The sequence below is a fragment of the Notolepis coatsorum genome (genome assembly GCF_963971535.1).
Source record: "Notolepis coatsorum genome assembly, chromosome: 13".
In the NCBI taxonomy this organism is placed as follows: Eukaryota; Metazoa; Chordata; class Actinopteri; order Aulopiformes; family Paralepididae; genus Notolepis; species Notolepis coatsorum.
In genome coordinates this window covers 110,958,387-110,971,454 of record NC_140177.1, presented here as the reverse complement: position 1 = coordinate 110,971,454, position 13,068 = coordinate 110,958,387, and the positions used below count along the sequence as shown (strand labels likewise).

Genomic DNA, 13,068 nt, shown 5'->3' with positions numbered 1-13,068 from the left:
CTCGTTCTCCCCCCCCGGACCCCCACTTGGATAATCCATCCATTTTCATTAGTTTCTAACCAGGAACTACAATTCATATGCTAGCTTTTATTCTCTCCACCACTTCTAACCAAATTGCAATGTTAGTTTCACTGATACCTAAAATTCTTGCTGTATATATCTCTAGAAAAATCACATCGAGATAGGTAAGAATCCATACCTTCCGGCAAATTTTTTCCGGTTGAATCCATCGTGAAGCTATCAGCTTTTTAGCAGCTGTAAGCAGTGTGTGTGTGTGTGTGTGTGTGTGTGTGTGTGTGTGTGTGTGTGTGTGTGTGTGTGTGTGTGTGTGTGTGTGTGTGTGTGTGTGTGTGTGTGTGTGTGCGTGCGTGCGTGCGTGCGTGCGTGCGTGCGAGAGAGACACACTACTCCCCGGTCCTCTCGCTGTAAATCATAATGTGTTCACTCAACTTGCCTGGTTGATTTAAGGGTTTGTTTGTTTGTTTGTCTCCTGACAGACCAATGCAGGCCAAGCTTCAGATATTAGTGGGGGATGTGCTGAAAGCAGACCTGCCCTTCTTCAACATCTGTGTGGCCAATCTGCCCTACCAGGTAAACACCAGCGCTCTACTTATTCTGAAAGAGTTGAACTAATTATTTTCGCTAGCAAGATCTCATTCGATTTGAAGAAATATAATCTGATTGATTGGGGTAATGAGGGACTTAAAATTAGCCTATTTAACTTGTCGGCGAGGCTATTGAGCCGTACTGTATTGTAACCATTCTGCAATCTGTTAATAAAGTTTTCAATCAATCAATGCCGTTAGAAAATCAGGATTTCTGCGGTCGACGTCTGATGCCTTTTCAGGTGAGGCGGCCGCGCGCAATTATCCTGAGTAGTCAAGTCTGGTTCGAATTAACGAGAGTGAATCAGCCTTCGAGGAACAGGGATAGCCTGGTTTCAATCATCGCGTTAATTGAATCTGGCTAGTGGGACTTTTGATCGACTTAGTTGAACCAGGTACGGGGAATAGCGCCCTGGTTACCAGGTAAACACCAGCGCCAGGGGGGGTGGGGTTTATTTAGTTTAAGATTAAGATATTTTGTAAAATGGTTCAAACCTATGTGTGTGTTTTTTTTAAGGAGGAATAGTATAATGTAACTTTAGGCCCTATACCGGTATAATGAGGTCAAAGGAGTAAGATATATAAAATACATATTTTCCAACTCTGCAAAACCTTTTTATCATCCAGATTTCATCACCGTTTGTCTTCAAGCTGTTTCTACACAGGCCGTTCTTCCGGTAAGAAACACCCTCTCCATTTAGATGCTGGTGTCAAACATGTACCGTGGGTAGGGATGGGTCCGAATCCGGTACTTTTAAGGGTACCGACCGAATCACGTCGGGAGTACCGATTCACGTGAGATCCGCCGGTGCCACATTTTGGTACTGTAAAAAAAAGAAAAAAAGTCAGATGACGTCAACGTTTCGCGGTAAACGAAAAGTTGACATCATCTAATTTTTTTTCTTTTTTTTTACAGTGTGCCGCACGTTCACGTCAACGTTCACGTCAACGTTCACACACACAATATACGCTTACCTAGGATTTGACTTGATTCACCAAGAAAGCAGTCGGGGCAATGCCAAGCCGAAAACAGTCGCAAGTGTTGTTACACTTTACAAAGCTAGATGCAGACAACGCTCGCTGCAATATTATATATATATATATATTAACAAATTGTTCTAAATAAATAATAATGATAATAAATTATTTGGAAGTTTGGATTATTATAATTTTTTTTACAAGTGAGGTAGGTAGATTAAATTCTTTTAGACTAAAGTACAGAAAAAAGGTATCGTTGGGTACCGGTATCGATTCACAGGTACCGGTATCGGTTCAAATGTGAACGGTACCCAACCCTAACCATGGGTCTCTCAGTCCCTCCACTCTGCAGTAAACACAAAATACATTTTCAGGTATCCATTCGATCTGGAGTATCTGGCTAAAAACACACTTGAGTAAAAGTAAAAAAGTTTCTACTTTTAAATGTACTTAAAGGGGAACTCCACTTTTTTTGGAAATTAGCTTATTTAACATCTTCCCTGGAGTTAGACAAGAAGATGCATACCTTTTTTGTCTCTGTGCGTGCATTTTAGCTTTGGGAATAGACGCTCCGTTAGCATAGCTTAGCTTCATCACTGGAAGTGAGGCAGGACAGTAGCCTTACAGTGCCTTACAGTGTATTGCAAGGTCTGACATTGACCAAACTTGATATGCATGACCTTGGTGGGCTCTAGGTCAACTCCTGAAAAGGGGGTCAATGTCAGACTTTGCAATCAAAGTTAGGGGGCTAATAACCCTTGCCATAATTTCAGTGCGCCCCCTAACTTTTGATTGCAAGGTCTGACATTGACCCCCTTTTCAGGAGTTGACCTAGAGCCCACCAAGGTCATGCATATCAAGTTTGGTCAATGTCAGACCTTGCAATACACTGTAAGGCACTGTAAGGCTACTGTCCTGCCTCACTTCCAGTGATGAAGCTAAGCTATGCTAACGGAGAGTCTATTCCCAAAGCTAAAATGCACGCACAGAGACAAAAAAGGTATGCATCTTCTTGTCTAACTCCAGGGAAGATGTTAAATAAGCTAATTTCCAAAAAAAGTGGAGTTCCCCTTTAAGAAGTAAAAATAAAAGTAAACACTTTTTTTTATTCCGGGGCAATGAAATGTTCAGTTTCATTTCATCCTCTTCATCACTCGTAGACATCACTGTCTATTCTTCTGATAGCAGGTGATGTAATGGTGATGTAATAGGGATGTAATAGTGACACAGGACGACTGCTCTTCCTCCAGGGAGTCCAGAGTCTGCGTCCCCCTCCCACAGCCCCACCTTCTTAGAATTTGAATGCCAACATAACGAACGAAGGTTCGAACGTTTGGGCTCAGCCCTACCTCTGACTCAACCCTTCCTCTCACTCAATCCTTCCTCTGACTTCACCCTTCTTCTGACTCAACCTTCCTCTGACTCAACCCTTCCTCTCTCTAAACGCCTCTCTGCTCTCTCCTCTCAGGTGGGGAGGAATAACTTCCGGCCGCCTCCTAAAGTGGAGTCGAGTGTCGTCAGGATCGAGCCCAAGAACCCGCCCCCTCCAGTCAACTTCCAGGTGAGGCCCCGCCCCCTCCAGTCAACTTCCAGGTGAGGCTCCGCCTCCCCCAGCGGGGAACGAGTGATGGTGGTCACATACAAAGAGTCATAGGTGTTTCATTTCCATTTATGCATACTTTTTTAGCAAACCAAAATACTATACTTTATACTTATAGCACATGCATGGGCCTGGTCTCTTTTGAAAGATAACATTCTGAAGTTTCTGATCACTTTTAGTGCTAATGAAATAGAGTAACATAGGTCTGAACTTGAGTTGAACTTGAACTTCAACTGAAAAAACACCTTGGGTCCATAGCCTGAAGTCTTGTGTAGTACATGTCCATCATCTGTTGTCTTCTTCGTCTATAGTCTGCTCGGGCCAGACTATAGACGGAGCCGAATAGGTTTCCTCATCGGCCAGTTTGACTATAGTATTTTTATGATTTACCAGAAGTACTGGGTCCAACATAGTCTGGTGGAATCGCACTTTATCGTCCATAATCATCATCCATATAATCCGTTTTGTCTTATTCTTCATAATATCCAATAGTTCGCTCTAGGCGATCACCATTGTCGAACGTTAGTTGGCTGTCCTACTCACTGCTGCTCGCTTCCTACTAGAGTCCCTACTCCCTAGTGCTTTGGGTGCTGTGGGGCGGCCCACACTAAGCTGACCCATGCATGTTCATAAGGTAGGCAATACTGCCACCTGGCGGGATTCAATCATCATTGCAGGTCCAAGCTACACTCACAAGGCCCGCGCGAGTGTCTAGTATGAGAAAATAGATATCTAGTTTTTGGCTCTCAATGCTTGGATTTCAAAAACGAGATATCTCGTTTTTGGCGCTCAATGAGTTAAGAATGAACAAATACCAATGTTTGTTGCGCCTCTCCATCAGCGAGGACCAACCAACCTTCTCATAAAGGACACAGTGATGAGTGTCGTATCTATCATTAGTGATGAATCTGAGGGCAGAGTTATAGACAGAGTCCAAGGATTTAGGGGTTGAGGCCACAGCATGCCTATAAATTACATCACCAGAGTCGACTGATAAGAAAACTGCTTTGAAACTCTCTTCCTGCTAATCAAAGGAAAGCTGGTTCTGTTTCTGTATAGAAGCCAATTTTCTGTTGCAACTTGGAGGCGAGGTTGTCCACATGGAATGTAACGAGAGCCGGTCGTTAACTGTTGGCGGTTAATGTTCTGGTTTCCTCCACCAGGAGTGGGATGTTACGGTTAATGTTCTGGTTTCCTCCACCAGGAGTGGGACGGCCTGGTCCGAGTCGCCTTCGTGAGGAAGAACAAGACGCTCAACGCAGCTTTTAAGTAAGTACCAGTCATGAGTATAACGTTACCCCAGAGAGAATCTGTTGGCTCTTTAAATCCCTTCTCTCCAGAAAATTACATCTTTGGACAGTCCTTTATTGATCCCCTTGGGGGGGGGGGGGGGGGGGGGGTACAGGTATGGGTATGGTAATAGTATAAAGGCATAAATACAGGCAGTTTTTCATGTCTGGTAATTCGTAGCATGGTGTTATTCACTGTCAAATATGCAAAGAAAAATCATAATTCATATTCTGTTTCATCACAATTTAAGCAAGCCTAGTAATAGACACAATATTTCTGACACTGGGAATGCATTCCCTGATATCCATAGATGTCCCTAGATAGATACCAAGAACATGCAAATGGACCTTGTAGAAGTGGAGCAATCTTCCATTTAGGTATGTATTCTTAGGCGAATTTTCTGAAAATATGGCTAGGGCTTAAAGAGGTTTTCATTGTACTGTACTTGTGCTGCATGATTACAATACATTTAAATCTAACTGTTGGCATGCAAATCAATAATCAAATGATCAATTATTTTGCAGACGACACTGATGCTGAAAAAGGTTCTAATGCTGCTCTGGTTCTCCTGGTTCTAATGCTCTGGTTCTCATGCTCTGGTTCTCCTGGTTCTAAATAATGCTCTGGTTCTCCTGGTTCTAATGCTCTGGTTCTGCTGGTTCTCCTGGTTCTAATGCTCTGGTTCTCCAGGTCTACAGCTGTGGAGAAGCTGCTGGAAAATAACTACAGGATCCACTGTTCTGTTCAGTGTGGTCAGTAAACAAGTTACATTACTAGTTACACAGTGTGGTCAGTAAACAAGTTACATTACTAGTTACACAGTGTGGTCAGTAAACACTAGTTACATTACTAGTTACACAGTGTGGTCAGTAAACAAGTTACATTACTAGTTACACAGTGTGGTCAGTAAACAAGTTACATTACTAGTTACACAGTGTGGTCAGTAAACACTAGTTACATTACTAGTTACACAGTGTGGTCAGTAAACAAGTTACATTACTAGTTGCATTACTAGTTACACAGTGTGGTCAGTAAACAAGTTACATTACTAGTTACATTACACATGGAGCACTACGTTTTACATCATCCAGTACACATCAATCAATCAATCGAATGTATTTGTATAGCACATTTAGACATGACACTTGTCAACCAAAGTGCTTCACAGTAAGTCGCATAGCTAAAAACTAAAAGCTAATGTAATCTTAAGTAAGCAAACTAAAGCTTGATGTTAATGGTGGTTCTGTTTCGTATTAGCTCTCGCTCGACATCACTAGTCTGCACTATCTCGCATATGTGCACGCGCACTGAATAAAGACCACAAATGTACCTTTAATCCCAATATTCGTCTGACCACACCCCTATCAGCTTACCCATATAAGCAGGGGTGGGGCCACCCACTCGCCTCCTTTGTGAGGTTTTTGTCCTTTGCTCACTTACTCGCTCTGTTCCTTTAAGCCTACTCGCTCTTTTCCATTTGTTTTCTGTTAATCATTTCATTCCCCTATTCACACGCTTCTTCCCAGAGACGTCGTTGATTGGTCCTCCCCCGTCCACACGCTTATCAATCACATCCCTCAGCTGTCACTGCTTGTCAATTAAACATTCCCGTATTATTTATACCCCGTTTCCCCATTCAAGTTTTGTTGGATCGTTTTGATATTTCTGTTGCATTCGCCGTTCCTGCTGCCTGCTGTTGTTTCCCTGTGCTTTGCCTCCAGGATATTCAAGAAGCATTCCTCTTGGACACCCTTTCCCCGAGGCGACGCGCTCGCTCCATTCTGTTCCAACGCTCTTTACGCACAACGCCTGGGTGAGTTTTTTATGACTGTCTTTGATCCAATTCCGTTTTTCGTGTGTTTTTATAACACTGAAGATTTCCAGCTTTTTATCAGACAGTCACTCACCCAGCGTTTAGCCTTTTTTGGATTGTTTCATTGGGATAATATTTTGGCCTAACATCTCCCACTGTGTGTTTACACACCGAAGATATTATCACATTGGATTTGTATTTTGGGACTTCGCTCACAGTGTTTATTTTGCACCGAAGATATCTATCACTTGGGATTGTGTTTGGAACGTTACTCACAGTGTGTATTTACACCGAAGATTCTGTCACTTGGATAACTCTGTTTTCGGGTACAAGTCACCTCTCCTGTTCACCTGCTCTGTTCCACCTGCACCCTGAGTTAACTCGCTCCCTCTCTCTCTCTCGGTCCCGCAACCACCTCGGAGATTCTGCCGAGAGAAGTCTGCAGAGCGGCTCTGACGTCAGCGTCTGCTTCCCCTGACTACCATCCCGGGAGAAGCTGCAGAGCAGCAACATTCATCCTTGCTTGTATTCCAGTCTTTGTTTGAACTCTTCCCAGTCTGTGCTGTTTATTTAGTCTTAATAAACAAGCCCTTGTTTTTGGCAACTCTGAATCCTACTCTCTTGTGTCGTTGCGTTTGGGGTCGGTGTCAAACCATAACATCCTTCTCGCTTTCACCACAAGGAAGAAGTGCCTCGGTAGATCCCCACACTTGACACCATGCTGGAAGAAAGAATTAGGAGCAGCTTTGGGAAACAAGGATACGTTGACATCATATCTTTATTTTCTCTCTCACTATTTTCGAGAAAATACGGCGATATTGTCTTCGTACTGGAGTGTCTGGAAGATGATGATCATTCTAAAAATCCTCCACGCGCCGCTGTTGTGAGACGCGGTGGGTTCCTGGTTCTGGTGAGTTATGTTTGCTGGCAGGCTTCACTTGTCTGTTAGTGCTATGGGGGCTACTTGACAATGTTTATGAAAACCGGCCCCAGGCTAGGGTCCTTTGTTCAGTCTCCTAGACGACAGAAGACCTTGGTCTGAAGCCATTTTAGTTTAACTAGTGGGCCGCGACCATTAACACTGGTGATCCCTGTGTTTTCTGGACGAGTGGATATCTCTCTGTCCCGTGTTAAGCCCCTTCTTTCATATCCAAATGAGAGTATGTTCAAGTCAGCTACACAAGCCAGTTTGGTATTGTGCTGATTCCGTCGGGTGTTGGTAAAATCACCGTTGTAAAGCTGTGTTGACATCTTGTTTCTTTTTTCTCTTAAAAAGTGAGGAGGGTTTCAGAACGGCGGCCTGTCTGGGTGAGTGTTATGTCATTGTGTACAAAGTTCAGGTGATAGCTGCTTAGCTTACGGTTAGCCAGTCAGCTGTTAGCTGCGGCGTTAGCCTGCTGGGATCACTGCGTGGCCTACAGAGGTGGGCCTACTGTTAGCCAGTCAGCTGTTAGCTGCGGCGCTAGCCGGTTGTGATCACTAGGAAACGTTAGCTTGCTGCTATCGGACAAGGCCAGCGCGGGGTAGCTCCGGCTCCTCGCGCGCCGCCGCGCGCTTCCCTCTGGTCGCGTGCGCCGTTCGCTCGGCGTCTCGCGAGCAGGGGCGGTAGCGACCGACGGTTGGGGCGACCGTTAGCTTAATGCTACTCTGTTGAACGTGCTTTGATTATAACATGTTTTACACTCTTGACTACGACGTCATCTTTGACAGGGGATGTTCGTCGACCCTGCCCTGAGCCTGGACAGGGATTGCGTCAACAAAGAGGACTGTAGCGACTGGTTGGAGCGACGACGCTGCCCAGTTCGAGCAACACAGGATCGGCTGTGTTGTCTACGGGGTCTTGAGTCTGCACTTCGCTGATCTACGTTCCGGGTAGGACAAGGTTTGACCAGACCTTATAACACGTCTTCTGGTTTTACTTTTCTAAATGTTTTGTGAATAACGATGTTTTCCCAAAACGTGTGTTGCTGCAATGCATTTAGGATACGACGCGAGTTATGTGTGAACTGTTTTTGTCACTGGCAGTTAGCTTCTCCGTGCAAATCGGGTTGTTGTTACAGATGTGAAAATGATCTGGTTGTTGTGTGAGAAACATCATGTGTGTTTATATGTACCGTGTACTCACAACTAAGGTAACTAACCTATGAAGCTATGCTTAGTGACAAGTGAGTAAAAGAATGTTCTTTTCTCAGCCTGTGATGACAATGAACAGTGTGTTCACATATTAACAGGTTTTCCTGTTTTAACTGGCCGTATTAAGGGTAAAATAAGAGGATTGTGTTTCCCCCCGGTTCCCTGGGGACTTTTTCATCCTCCTATCAGACATGTTGTGCACTACATTGTGTCTTTTGTGTGGTAGGGATGCGATGTAACCCTTAGCTTGATTGCTGAGGTTGTGCTAAAACTGCTGGAGAAACTTTATTTTCCTAAAAGAAAAGATTGTTTGGTCGCTGTCGTGTGTGCTTAGCAAGGCCTGTGGCCGATACTAATCGAGAATTATGTATTCTCTCATTATGAAAAACGGCGTTCCTCTGTAGAGTGTTTTTGCCATTTTTTGTAGGTGATGATGGGTTGTGTGTGTCATGTGACCTACAACTGGGTTGGACTGGCCACAGAAGCACATGTGTATGTTGGACCGGGGCTCTTAGAGAGCCCTCTCTATTCTGTGTTTTTTCCTTAGTAAAAATCAGATAGCAGGTTGGCTCATGCGCTGTGTGGAGCTGTCAAACGCTTCATAGAGCTGACTATGACTGTCATATTCTCTTTTTGTCATTACATCGTATCATGGGTGTGGGGTCGTAAAGGGGTGAACTGGTAACCTTTCCTCTCCCCCTTGTTTCTGTCGGTCAGGGGTACACCCCCTGTCCTTCAAGGTTCCTGTCACGTTGCGGTTCGGCACGTTACGGGGGGGGGGGGTGGACCCTCTAGAACAGTGATTCCCAACCTGGGGTCCGCGGACCCCCTGGGGGTCCTCCAGGGGGCGCAGGGGGTCCGCCAGACCACAGATGATTTGAGGTCTTTTTTTTTTTTTTTTTTTTTTTAGAGAAATATTTAATTAGCATATTTTTATCATCAGAAGCATAAATAGTCTCTCCACTACAATAAAAAATAAAGATAAATAAATAAACATCTAGACATGATTTTTGAACGTTAACAGTAGGCTACCGGGTAGCCGCTAAAACGCGAATCAGTTGACTGTATCACTTTCTGTAGCTAGCCTAGCACGCTAGTTAACTTTCTCGGCTCGTCTGCAGTCAGCCGCCAGAGGCGAAAATGTGTGACAAGCGAAAAGGAGATGACGGCAGCTCATCTGCAAAAAAAGTTAGGACCTACAGCAATCGCGAAAATTACATCACCATGGGCTTCACTGAGGGACCAGACAAACGACCTGAGTGTGTGATTTGTGGAGAAAAGTTGGCAAACTCGAGCCTGAAGCCCAGCAAGCTGAAGAGACATCAGGCGTCTAAGCACCCAGAAACCGTTGGGAAGGATCCGGACTTTTTTCGGAGGAAAGAACAGTCTCTCAAGGCGAACAAGCCTGTTGATGTTAGAGTAGCGTGGAGCAGGGGTGGCAGTGATTTACAGAAGGCTACCGAAGCCTCCTTTGAGTGTTCGCTTTTAATTGCAAAAGCAAAGAAACCACACAATATTGGCGAGCAGCTCATCAAACCAGCCTGCATCAAAATGGTTTAGAAACTGTGCGGCCCACAGGTGGCGGATAAACTAAAATCAGTACCACTCTCGAACAATGTAGTGAAAGACCGAATTGATAAGATGTCAAGTGATTGCGAGCAGCAGCTGTCAGAAAAGCTTAGAAAGGGTCCATTTGCCATACAACTTGATGAAACTACAACTGTCGCAGACGAGGCTGTGCTCATCGTTTATGTGCAATATATCGAAAATGAGGATCTGAAGCAGGACATTCTCATGTCAGTCAACCTTACTACCACCACTCGAGGTGAGGATATTTTTACTGCAGTGGATTCTTACTTCATTCAACATAAATGCAAACCATTCACCATTTTGAAATGCATATGGTGCAAGATGAGATTTGTTGATTGAAGGCACAAGTTAAAGAAGCATAGTAGTGGGTCTAATTGTGATGCATATGCCTGTGTATAAGCAGTTTGTTATTAAAATGACAAAAAAAAGGTATTAAACCCAGCTAGGACAGATTCTCTCTGCTACTGATTGGAATTTCCTGTCTTATATTTAGTTTAATTTGTTGCATTGATTTGTTCCATAAATGCAAACCGTTCACCATTAGGGCCTGATTTGAGAGGATGAATACAGCATTTGAATATTGGCCAAACATTTTGAAATGCATATGGTGTAAGATGAGATTTGTTGATTGAAGGCACAAGTCAAAGAAGCATAGTGGGTCTAATTGTGATGCATATGCCTGTGTATAAGCAGTTTGTTATTAAAATGAAAAAAAAAAAAGTATTTTATGGTATCTTATTAGGAGGGGGTCCGCGAATTTCATCAGAGATGTTTGGGGGTCCCTGGGGGGAAAAAGGTTGGAAACCACTGCTCTAGAAGGTGTCCTATTCTATTGTGTATGTATTCGATTCAATTCGATTATTGAGTGTGTATGGGTTCAGTGCCTCTTCCCCGGAGAGCCCTAAAACCAATTTTTTACATGGCTCAAGGTGCAATATATTCTTTTCAATCTGTACAGCTCGTGTGGGAAGTCTCTCTGGGGATCCCTGTCTCCTTCCTATGGGAGGGTGGTGGGATGTAAAAATGTGAAAATTTTTTACCCCCGGCTGTGTAGACTGGGATACATACTGTTGGTGCTTCCTTCTTTTCTATTCAAAAAGTGTTGGAGTTAGGAAGTGTCACACCCCTCTTGTCGTTCCCCTGGGCGCCTTGGGGATTCAATGACAGGTTTAAATAGCCTGTTCATTGATGGGGGTGTGTCCCGACGCACGTATAGTGCTAGCTCGCTGTAACCAGGCGACTGACTGGCACGCCTTGGTTGCTTGAGTTTAAAACAGCGTTTTTATAAAGCAACTGAGATGGGGGTTTTTCCTCTTCCGACGACCACATCCCACGACCTGGGTTGGTTATCGACGGATTCTCGTTCATGTCTGGGGGATGATGACGGAATGGATCTGAACATATGTAGAAGGGTCTCACACCCTTGGGGTGGGCCACCAGGCGTGGTTCGCCCGAACGTCTGGGTGGCGCCTTCTTTTCATGTTAAGATTGACACGCATATCTGCCCTTTCTCCTGGAGTAGGCATGTCGGCGTGGTTAGGGCACGGGACTGGTTCTGGTCACGCTGGTCCGGATCAGTTGAACCCGTTGTCCGCCGGGGATGCAGATCTGCTGTTCTGGTACCCTGAGGGACTTGGGCTTTTTTCAGGGGGAAAAATGCCAGGTCGGTCCGGGTGTCACAGGGTTAAGCGCTATGGAGACCCTGGTTGGGTACGTTTTTACTCAGCACTGTCGTAATGGCTTACGGCCATGCCATCCTGTACACGCTCGATCTCGTCGGATCTCGGCCGCTACACAGGTTGGTCCTGGTTAGTACTTGGTTGGGAGACCGCCTGGGAATACCAAGTACGGTGTGCTTAGGGGCTGGTTCTCCATTCTTTTTCGCTCCTCTCTCACGCATGGCAAAGACGGGCCTGTGGGGGTGGTCTTTGACCTTCTCTGGTGACCCTGTGCTTCCCGTACCGCCAGGCCCGGTCCGAAGTAATGTTTCGTCGACCCGTAGGCCTGGGTTAACCCTTTTTTGAAAACTGAAACACTTGTACTGCGGTATAGCCGGTGTATACCCGCAGGTGTGTTTTGGAGTTTTTTCTTGAGGGGTTATAGGAACAACCACCGCATTGGGTAACACCAAGGTGGTTGATTCCCTGGTGTGTTGGAGCAGTGTCAACTCCCGGGTTCACCGTTTGAGGGTGCCCCTGCACGTTCATGACGTCTGCCAATCGTGTCAGCCTTCTCTGCCTCGACCCCTCTGGGTGGGGGTTTTTAAATGGAGGCTTGGTCATGCAACACCGCCAGCTTACGCTCCTTCCGCCGGTGCGGCTGTGTTCAGCTGTCCCCTCTGGCGCCTGTCTCGTCCGCAGTCTCCAGGCTAGGGTTAATAGCCTGTTGCCTGGTTTTTCCCCGGTGCGCTGCCTGCTTCTGTTGGTTAACCTTTTTGTGTGCTTACGGCCATGCTGACTGCCTGTTGCAGGGTCAGTGTGCCAGGCGGTGTACTATTGGGGGGACGGGGCCCGCTCGGCTGAGGGGCCTTTGTCCGAATACGCTGGCGATGTGGGGGGCGGGGCACTACGTGCCCACCTGGTGGGGTCTTGATGCTGGCATCATGGAGTTCTCCGGGCCCCCATTCCGGGAGTCCAGTCCTTTTGGTGGGTCTGGGTCTTCCTTTGCGCTCCGCTGCTACGGCCTTGCCACGGGGTTGGGTTTGCCCTTGACCCCGTGATTCTGGGGGCAGTAACGAGGTTGTTCGTTCACGGGTGGCATGCCTATTTTCTTGTCTAGCTGAAACATTCATTATGGACTGTGAATTGGGTGACGCTCCCTGGAAGAGTGTAATTTGTTGACGCTCCCTGGAAGAGTGTAATTTGTTGACGCTCCCCTGAGATTTACGTGGTACAGCCTGCTTGTGAGCAGCGTGTTGAAAACTGTTCCTGGCTGCAAGCTAGAGACAGACTATTGGAGCAGTTGGAGAATATTAGAAAAGTGACAAAACGGTATACTTGAATAGAACTACTTGGACAGAAGAACTACTTGGACAGAAGATGAAAGATAGAGGATAAAGA

The 13,068-nt window shown here is 45.6% G+C and overlaps 1 pseudogene across 1 annotated transcript in view; it reads left to right on the top strand.

Moving 5' to 3' along the window:
* Positions 1-501: 501 nt before the first annotated feature.
* Positions 502-13,068, top strand: part of LOC311239460 (dimethyladenosine transferase-like) — a 36,296-nt pseudogene continuing 23,729 nt past the window's right edge. Inside the window, exons 1-4 of the transcript in view lie at positions 502-591; positions 3,052-3,144; positions 4,388-4,452; positions 5,164-5,225. The product of the transcript in view is annotated as a dimethyladenosine transferase-like (transcript). The remainder of the gene's footprint in view (positions 592-3,051; positions 3,145-4,387; positions 4,453-5,163; positions 5,226-13,068) is intronic.